This window comes from Monodon monoceros, unplaced genomic scaffold (genome assembly GCF_005190385.1).
Source record: "Monodon monoceros isolate NGI ecotype Baffin Bay Population unplaced genomic scaffold, NGI_Narwhal_1 Super_Scaffold_18, whole genome shotgun sequence".
In the NCBI taxonomy this organism is placed as follows: domain Eukaryota; kingdom Metazoa; phylum Chordata; class Mammalia; order Artiodactyla; family Monodontidae; genus Monodon; species Monodon monoceros.
In genome coordinates this window covers 24,293,377-24,302,190 of record NW_021703774.1, presented here as the reverse complement: position 1 = coordinate 24,302,190, position 8,814 = coordinate 24,293,377, and the positions used below count along the sequence as shown (strand labels likewise).

Below are 8,814 nucleotides of genomic sequence, written 5' to 3'. Positions count from 1 at the left end.
GCATGTCATCTTTCCTGCATCACTGAGTCGCCTCGGGTCGTTGAAGCTGATCATTGGGGGAAAGCTTGGCTCTCGCCCTTGAAAAAAATGTAGGGCTGGTGGCTTGGAGACGGCCTTCCTTACAACACAGGGAGGCTGACAGCATGGCAGGTGAGGGTTGAGCAGTGCCAATCTGGGGTGAGGAGCGACTGGCACCCATATAGCTTCCAAGATGGACCCCATGCTGGAGGGATGGTGAGCTGGGGAGAAGAGGCTTGGAACAGGCAATGAGAATTCTCAGAGGCACAGAGGTGAACCTGGCTTGGACCGGGTGAACTCCCAGGCTATCAGAGCATGACTCCCCTCTCCTCTCCACCAGTCAAGGGCTTGCAAGTTGCAGGCTCCCTTACCAATCAGAGCCAGGCCCTCCTCTCCTCTCTTTTCCTCCAATCAGGGCTTGCACCCTCCCCCTTGCCCACCAATTCCCCTGCCAATCAGAGCCAAGCTTCCTACTCTTATCTTCCAATCAAGGCTGTGGACAAAGAAAGAAAGTCGTTTTCATCAAAACCCACGTGAATTCCTTCATCCTCTACACGGATGGTAAACCTCTGCATGAATGCTGTACCTCCAGGGGTTTGTTGTTATGTTACTATGTTTAGAGGAAAGAAGAGGAGAAAAGCAAAGAGAAGGAAGGGCAGGGGAAGGGTAGGGCAATTTTTAGGAGTTAAACTTAGTAGGCTTGTTCTGTTTTTTAAAGATCCGTATGTGTTGAAAACAAGGAACCCCCCCTCCCCAAGTGCAGATGTGGCTTCAAGCTCACTGTATCAGAAGGCCCCAGATTCTCTGGGCTTTGCCTACTTGGCATGGTCCCACTCTGGACCACGTGCTCAGCTATCTTATTCCCCTTGTCTCCTCCTTCAAGCCCTTTGGGTTGACGCTGTTTGGGAGTGTTTGCTTGGGCTCCCATTCTACTTCTGCAGGAACCTTGTCTTTCACGTTCCCCTTTGTTCCCATAAAACCAGATTCATGTAAGGCCCGCCAGACCACTTCACTGGTCAATAAGAGTCTGAAATATCACAGGGATAAATCGAAAGCATACGCTTTAACTCAAATGTTCCCAGGACTTTTGACATTACAGGTAAAGAACATTTTTCCTAACCCATTAAGTGGAATTTATTGCCCCTTGAAATACAAATCTCTTATTAAAGAAATCAGTCTAGTGCAGTCCCCCGAGTCATTGCCTAATAATATGCTTGTGCAAGTGGAGTTTTATTTGGGAGGAGCTTGATGAGGACAAGGGAAGAACAATGTACAGGTTACAAACATTTACAATTAAAAATTTTTATTCTAAGAAAACCAGTCTTATAAGTACTTTGGCTCCCAGGACCCTGGCAGGCAGAGATCTGTAATTGTGAAAAAGAATCAAGGGTTTAGTGGACAGTCATCAAAAGCCACTAGTGGTATGTGACTCCATATGCTAATGACATGCCTTAGACTACATTAATTAAAAATGTACTTTATAAAACCAGGATTGGGTGGTGAGCACAGTGGTGTGCTGCCAGAGCCTGCTTTGCAGGAAGACTTGTTGCCTCAGCTGCTGGGGGTACTGTGGTGAGATTACCTGGTGACCCAGCTCCAGTTCTAGTTGAGCTACAAAGATTCCTGGAGATAGTTGCTCAGGGTAGGCCTGTGGGTTTGTTTCATAAATAAATTCCATGGCAAACTCACATTGTTTATCCTCAAATAAGAGATTCCACAGGCTAGGCCTTGACAGAGAGGCTGCTTTTCTGCATACAGGTGATAGGCATTAGGAATTGCCTCACCTTCTGAGAGCTGCCTCTCCAAGGTCACACACCTACCCAGGGGGCCACATCCATTGATGGATCAAAGCCCGAGGTCCTTGTGGGTTCTCCAAGGCTGCGGTTGAGCCTGTACTCAGGTCCACTTCTCCCTCTGCCCACTCCTGCTTTGGTCCCCTCTCTTCCACAGGTGTTGATCTTGAGGACGCTCCTTTATAAACATCCTGCCCCCTAAATTCCACTTTGGAGTGTGCCAGTTCTCTGCTCTGTGCTGGTTATAGCACACTTGCAGAGCTGCCTTCAGAAACTGGACCAAGATTTTGTTCAGTCTACAAATCTCGCTGTTAGTCAAAGCTGCCTGAAATGAAATAAGCATCTTGTGAAGGTAAGGAGATCTTCAAAGAGGAGATGTTCAAAGAAAAACACTATTGGAAAGATGAGTGGGATGTGAAGGGGTGAAAGCAAGAATCCTAAGGGTGGATGGACTGGATGTCCCTTAGGTCCCTTCCTGCGTCAAGATCTTAGTATCTGTATTCGTTTGCTAGAGCTGCCGTAACAAAATACCACGGACTGTACGGCTTAAACAGCAGAAATTTATTTACTTACTGTTTTGGAGTCTAGAAGTCCAAGATCAAGGTGTCAGCAGTTTTGGTTTCTTCTGAGGCTTCTCTCCTTAGCTTAGCAGGTGGCTGCCTTCTCCTGGTCTTCAGATAGTCTTCCTCTGTGTCTGTGTCTTAATCTCCTCTTCTTATAAGGACATCAGTCATAATAGATTAGGACCCACCCATATAACCTCATTTTACCTTAATTACCTCTTTAAAGGCCCTATTTCCAAATACAGTCGCGTTCTGAGGTACAGGAATTAGGACTTCAACATAAGAATTTTGGAGGGCCACAATTCAGTCCATAACAAAATCCCAAGATTTTACTCTATCCCAGATATATAGTACCCTTTAGCATACATCCAGCCCAGTGTTATAAAAGATCAAATTCAGTATTTAGTTACATAAGACAGAGTTGGCCAGGTTATGTTTGAAGGAGCTACAGAATTTAAACTGCTAAACAAGTAGCCAATCTTAGCCTTTTAAAACAATGTTGCCTTCTTATCTAGTAGCTATGAGTATCATTATATCCACTCTACTTCATCCAGGAATCTTAGCACTGGCCAGGCCAGCCAGTGTATTTATACCAATGTATACACACAAACACAGACTCTACACCCAAGCAGGGACAAGGGAAGTTTTTGGACATAATAGGATAACTGGATTTTCTGGGGGTAGTATCTGAGTATAAAAAGAAAAAGGCTACTATGATGGCTTTACCTCTTGTATTCACTCACTATTCATTTATTCATCCCTTCAAACACTAATCATTGGGTTCCAATTACCTGGTAAGCATTGTGCTAATTGATTGGGGAAAAATAACCTTGTAAAAATCAGAATCCCACCTCCAAAGAGGGAATATTTTGGTAAGACAAATAAGCTGTGCTGCAGTAATGATGACGCCATGAAGCCTGGGCTTCCCCATCAAAACGACTGGGCTCCACCTCCTAGAGAAGTGGAAATAAAACCAAAAATAAATAAATGGGACCTAATGAAACTTCAAAGCTTTTGCACAGCAAAGGAAACCATAGACAAGACCAAAAGACAACCCTCAGAATGGGAGAAAATATTTGCAAGTGAAGCAACTGACAAAGGGTTAATCTCCAAAATTTACAAGCAGCTCATGCACCTCAATGTCAAAAAAACAAACAACCCAATCCCAAAATGGGCAGAACACCAAAATAGACATTTCTCCAAAGAAGATATACAGATGGCCAACAAACACATGAAAGAATGCTCAACATCATTAATCATTAGAGAAATGCAAATCAAAACTACAATGAGATATCATCTCACACCGGTCAGAATGGCCATCATCAAAAAATCTAGAAACAATAAATGCTGGAGAGGGTGTGGAGAAAAGGAACCCTCTTGCACTGCTGGTGGGAATGTGAATTGGTACAGCCACTATGGAGAACAGTATGGAGGTTCCTTAAAAAAACTACAAATAGAACTACCACATGACCCAGCAATCCCACTACTGGGCATATGCCCTGAGAAAACCATAATTCGAAAAGAGTCATGTACCACAATGTTCATTGCAGCTCTATTTACAGTAGCCAGGAGATGGAGACAACCTAAGTGTCCATCATTGGATGAATGGATAAAGAAGATGTGGCACATATATACAATGGAATATTACTCAGCCATAAAAAGAAACGAGATTGAGCTATTTGTAATGAGGTGGATAGACCTAGAGTCTGTCATACAAAGTAAGTCAGAAAGAGAAAGACAAATACCGTATGCTAACACATATATATGGAATTTAAGGGGGAAGAAATGAATAGCCTAGGGGTAAGACAGGAATAAAGACACATACCTACTAGAGAACGGACTTGAGGATATGGGGAGAGGGAAGGGTGAGCTGTGACAAAGCGAGAGAGAGGTATGGACATATATACACCACCAAACGTAAAATAGATAGCTAGTGGGAAGCAGCCGCATGGCACAGGGAGATCAGCTCGGTGCTTTGTGACCACCTAGAGGGGTGGGATAGGGAGGGTGGGAGGGAGGGAGACGCAAGAGGGAAGAGATATGGGAACATATGTATATGTATAACTGATTCACTTTGTTATAAAGCAGAAACTAACACACAATTGTAAAGCAATTATACTCTAATAAAGATGTAAAAAAAAAAACAGGACTGGGCTCAAGGCTCAACTCCACCCTGGGTCAGCTGTGTGACCTTGGGCAAGTCACTCAACCTCTCTAAGCATCAGTTTCCTCATTTGTGCAATGGGGATAAGAATAACACTTACCAGTTGGCCTCTCCAAGTGGTGGGTTGGGAAGTTTTAGTCCCTCTCTTCCATAACTGCCGTGAGCATCCTCCAAAGCCACCTTGAATCAGTATGAAATCTAAGTTAAAAACAGCCTGTTTACTTGGCATCTCCCCCTTCCAGTTAGATTGCAGCCCTGAAGCCCCTCCTATATAGAAATCTTTGAGCTACCAGTTTGCCTCATATACTGTGAAAGTTAAACGAGGCAATGCATGCAGTATGCTTTCTCGTGTAAATGTCCAGTAAATGTTAGCATTATTAAGGCATTTTGCAGTGAGTAACATAAGGGTAACATGATCAACTCATCCCAGTCCCTTCAACCTTCATCTCAAGAACCCTCCTCAGTGCCAGACAAACCTACATAAGAATGTCCAAGTATGTTACTTGTAAATGATATAAGAATTCAGAGGGATAAAGGGCCACTTTTAATTTTTTTAAGAATGAGGAATGTTCTTTGGAAGATGTAAGATTTACTCTGGTCTCTGAAGCATAGCAAATCCAAGTGGAAAGAATAACATCAACAAAGATATGTAGGTGGCGAAGGGTAAGGCGTGTTCCTGTGACGTGGGTGCCCCTATCAGATGGATCGTTGCTGGGTGAGGTGGAAGTTAAGGCTAAGAGTGAAGATTGGAGCTGAAATCCAAAGTGTTTTTGTAAGATAGGCTGAAAAGGTTGAGATTGGTATTCTGTAGTCAGTGAGGAACTACTGACTAGTGAAAAGTTTTAAGCTGATAATTGAGTTGATCAGAAGTGTTTCAAGGAGATAGCTCTGGTAAGAGCCTTTGGTGACCGTTGGGGCCATGGGCTGATTTGGAGCGGAGAGAGATCAGGAGAAGGAGACCCATAGGAAAGAAGCTAATGAGATTGTCCAGAGAAGGAGGATGAGGACCTGAGCTAAGGCAGTGGCCGTGAGACTGGCAAGAGGGCTGTAGATGGAGAAGCCCACCAGGAAGATGTTCTCCTATGGGGCTTGGTGGACAATTGGTGGAAGAGATAAAGAGGGGAAAAGGAGTCAAGTATGTTATGGTCGCTCTAGCCACAAACAGAAGTAGAGGAAGTAAAGAAGAGGGGCTTAGAGAAAGAGGGAGACCTTGAATTTGTTATGAGTTATTGACAGAATTGATGAGGTGGCCAGACATTCAGAAGAAGATGTTCAGCAGACATGGAAACTGTCCATGATTCAGGATTGAGATGTGAAGTTGGAAGTCAGCCCTAGAGATGTGAGCCCCCAGCTGGGGCAGAGAAGGAGACTACTGGTATTGGTGGTGGAGGGGCACAGGGGGCATACGTAGTCAGAGCAGGGAAACAGAGGGTATAGGAAAAGCCAGAGACAGGGGAGAGGACGCAGACTTATCATCCATCCATCCATCCATCCATCCACCCATCCATCCAGCCATCCAGCCATCCAGCCATCCAGCCATCCAGATGAGGGGTGTATTAAAATCTGCCCCAACAGTCCAGAAGTTCAAGCTCACAGGGAAAGGCTGACAGGAAGGAGCCTGCTAGAGGGCTGTGGGGACCAGAGCAGAATGTCTAACTTCAGGGCTCCAGGCTGCGTGGACAGAGAGCCTCCAGAGATCAAGAAAATAAAACAAATCAAAGGAACAAGAAGAATCAAGTCTGTAAAAGATTTTTGGATTAGAAAAGCTGTGAGGCCAGAAATCAGATTGCAAAAGATAAAAAATAAATAGGTGGTGAAAACATGGAGAGAGAGAACATTGCTAGATTAGCATTTTTTTTAAATTGAAGTATAGGTGATTTACAATGTTGTGTTAATTACTGCTGTACAGCAAAGTGGCTCAGGTATACATATGTATACATTCTTTACGTATTCTTTTACTGTATAGCACAGGGAGAGCAATTACTTTTTTAAATGATAAGACCCAGTTTGGGGAGGAGGGGTGTCCCCAGGGGATGCTCAGAAAAGGCAAATAGACACAGAGCTGGGAGGATATAAATTTGTGCAAATCTTTCGGTTCATAATCTGATAAAATATCGAAAGCCTTAAAAATGTTGACATACCCACATAATTATATTTCTAGGAATTTATTCACATAAATAATAAACGATGGACACATTTATGATGGCAGAAAATAGCAGACATTAGGAAGAGCGCTGGGATGGACCTCTGGCTTTCCCGCATGCAGTCTACTCACCAGGCTGCCCTCAGCCCACGCGCCAGCCGGCTCCGTTATAGCGACCTGCAGCCCCTGCGTCGTGATTAGTGATGATGAGCCAGGTTATGACCTAGATTTATTTTGTAGACCTAATCATTATGCTGAGGATTTGGAAAAGGTGTTTATTCCCCATGGACTAATCATGGACAGGACTGAACAGCTGGCTTGAGATGTGATGGAGGAGATGGGAGGCCGTCACATCGTGGCCCTCCGTGTGCTCAAGGGGGGCTATAAATTCTTTGCTCACCTGCTGGATTACATCAAAGCGCTGAACAGAAATAGTGATAGATCCATTCCTATGACTGTAGATTTTATCAGACTGAAGAGCTACTGTAGTGACCGGTCAACAGGCGCCTTAAAAGTAATTGGTGGAGATGATCTCTCAGCTTTGACTGGAAAGACTGTCATGATTGCTGAAGATATAATTGATGCTGGTAAAACGAAGCAAACCTTGCTTTCCTTGGTCAAGCAGCTTAATCCAAAGATGGTCAAGATTGCGAGCTTGCTGGTGAAAATCACCCCTCGAAGTGTTGGATATAGACCAGACTTTGATGGATTTGAAATTCCAGACAAGTTTGTTGTAGGATATGCCCTTGACTATAATGAATACTTCAGGGATTTGAATCATGTTTGTGTTATTAGTGAAACTGGAAAACCAAAATACAAAGCCTAAGAGAGAGTTTAAGTTGAGTTTGGCAACATCTAGAGTCCCATTGAAATCACCAGTAAAATTATTAAATCTTCCAGTTCTGTTTTCAGCTGCTCAGTAGAGCTTAGTGCATGTGTCTTCTAAGAATTTTATCTGTTTTGTATTTTAGAAATGTCAGTTGCTGTAGTCCCGAACTCTTTATTAGCACTATGGGCCTACGGACGATCAGTTCCCTTTGGGGGGATTGTTGTTGGACTCGTGAATGAAAATTCTCTTAAACCACATCACTATTGAATAAAAATATTGAAATTATATCTGTGAGAAACATTTAAAGAGAAGAATATATTAGTTTTTTAATTGGTATTTTAATTTTTATTTATTCAAAAAAGAACCGAAGTGATTGAATGTTGTTGATTATACCACTGTGTGTTTAGAAAAGTAGGAAGCATTAAGTTTCATGTCAGTGACAGCGCTTAGAGGTGCTGTTATGTTGGATAAACCATATGTCCTGGAATTATTTTAGTAGGTTTCAGTAATATTAACTGTATTTTCCCGCTTGTTCAGATTATTTCTGGTGAATCTTTGTCAAAATTCCTTTTAAATGCAGATCAATAAATTCCAAAAACCTACTACTTTTTGAATTCTTGAATGTAAAAATCCTTAAAATGAAGGGTGTCTCTTTAAAAGAAAATAGAAAACATTAAATATCTAATAAAGATTGGTTAAATACAGCCATTTTGAGATAGCAATCATCAAAATATATATTTTAGCCACATCATATGAAAAAATGTCCGTGATACATTAAATGGGAAATTATAACATAGTAAATGCAACATGCCACCAATTTTATGAAGATGTATATTGTACACCTACACCCCCCCCACACACACACAGACACACAAGAGTTTAGGCATCAACAGAACTGTTAATGAATTTAAAAGTGGTTGTCTCATGGTAGTGGAATAATAGGTGACTTTTCTTTCTGATACCTTTTTGCATTTTCCAAATTTCTCCAATATACACGTAATGCTTTTTAAACAGAAAAAAAAAAGTTTGAACTTAAAAAGAAAGAGGAGGTAACTGGCAGGGACAGCAAGGTCAATGGAAGTGTGGGGATAAGAGAAGGTGTGTGGGGCAGAAGGACTGAGGGTGAGAAGGGGAATGATCAATGCCCTGTGCTCCCTGGAGGAGGAGGGCGAGAAAGAGACAAAGGGCCCAGAGGCAGGCACTGACTACTGCAGAGAAGAGAGGTGAGGGTGAGGGGACAGATAAGAAAGGTTAGAAGGTGCCTGAGGTCATTTTGAGTGACCTAGATCTTCTCTACCAAGTGA

General features: G+C 42.7%; 1 pseudogene; it reads left to right on the top strand.

Annotated features, from left to right (window-relative positions):
• Window positions 1-211: 211 nt before the first annotated feature.
• On the top strand, window positions 212-7,507 carry LOC114897813 (annotated as a pseudogene).
• The last annotated feature ends 1,307 nt before the right edge of the window (window positions 7,508-8,814 follow it).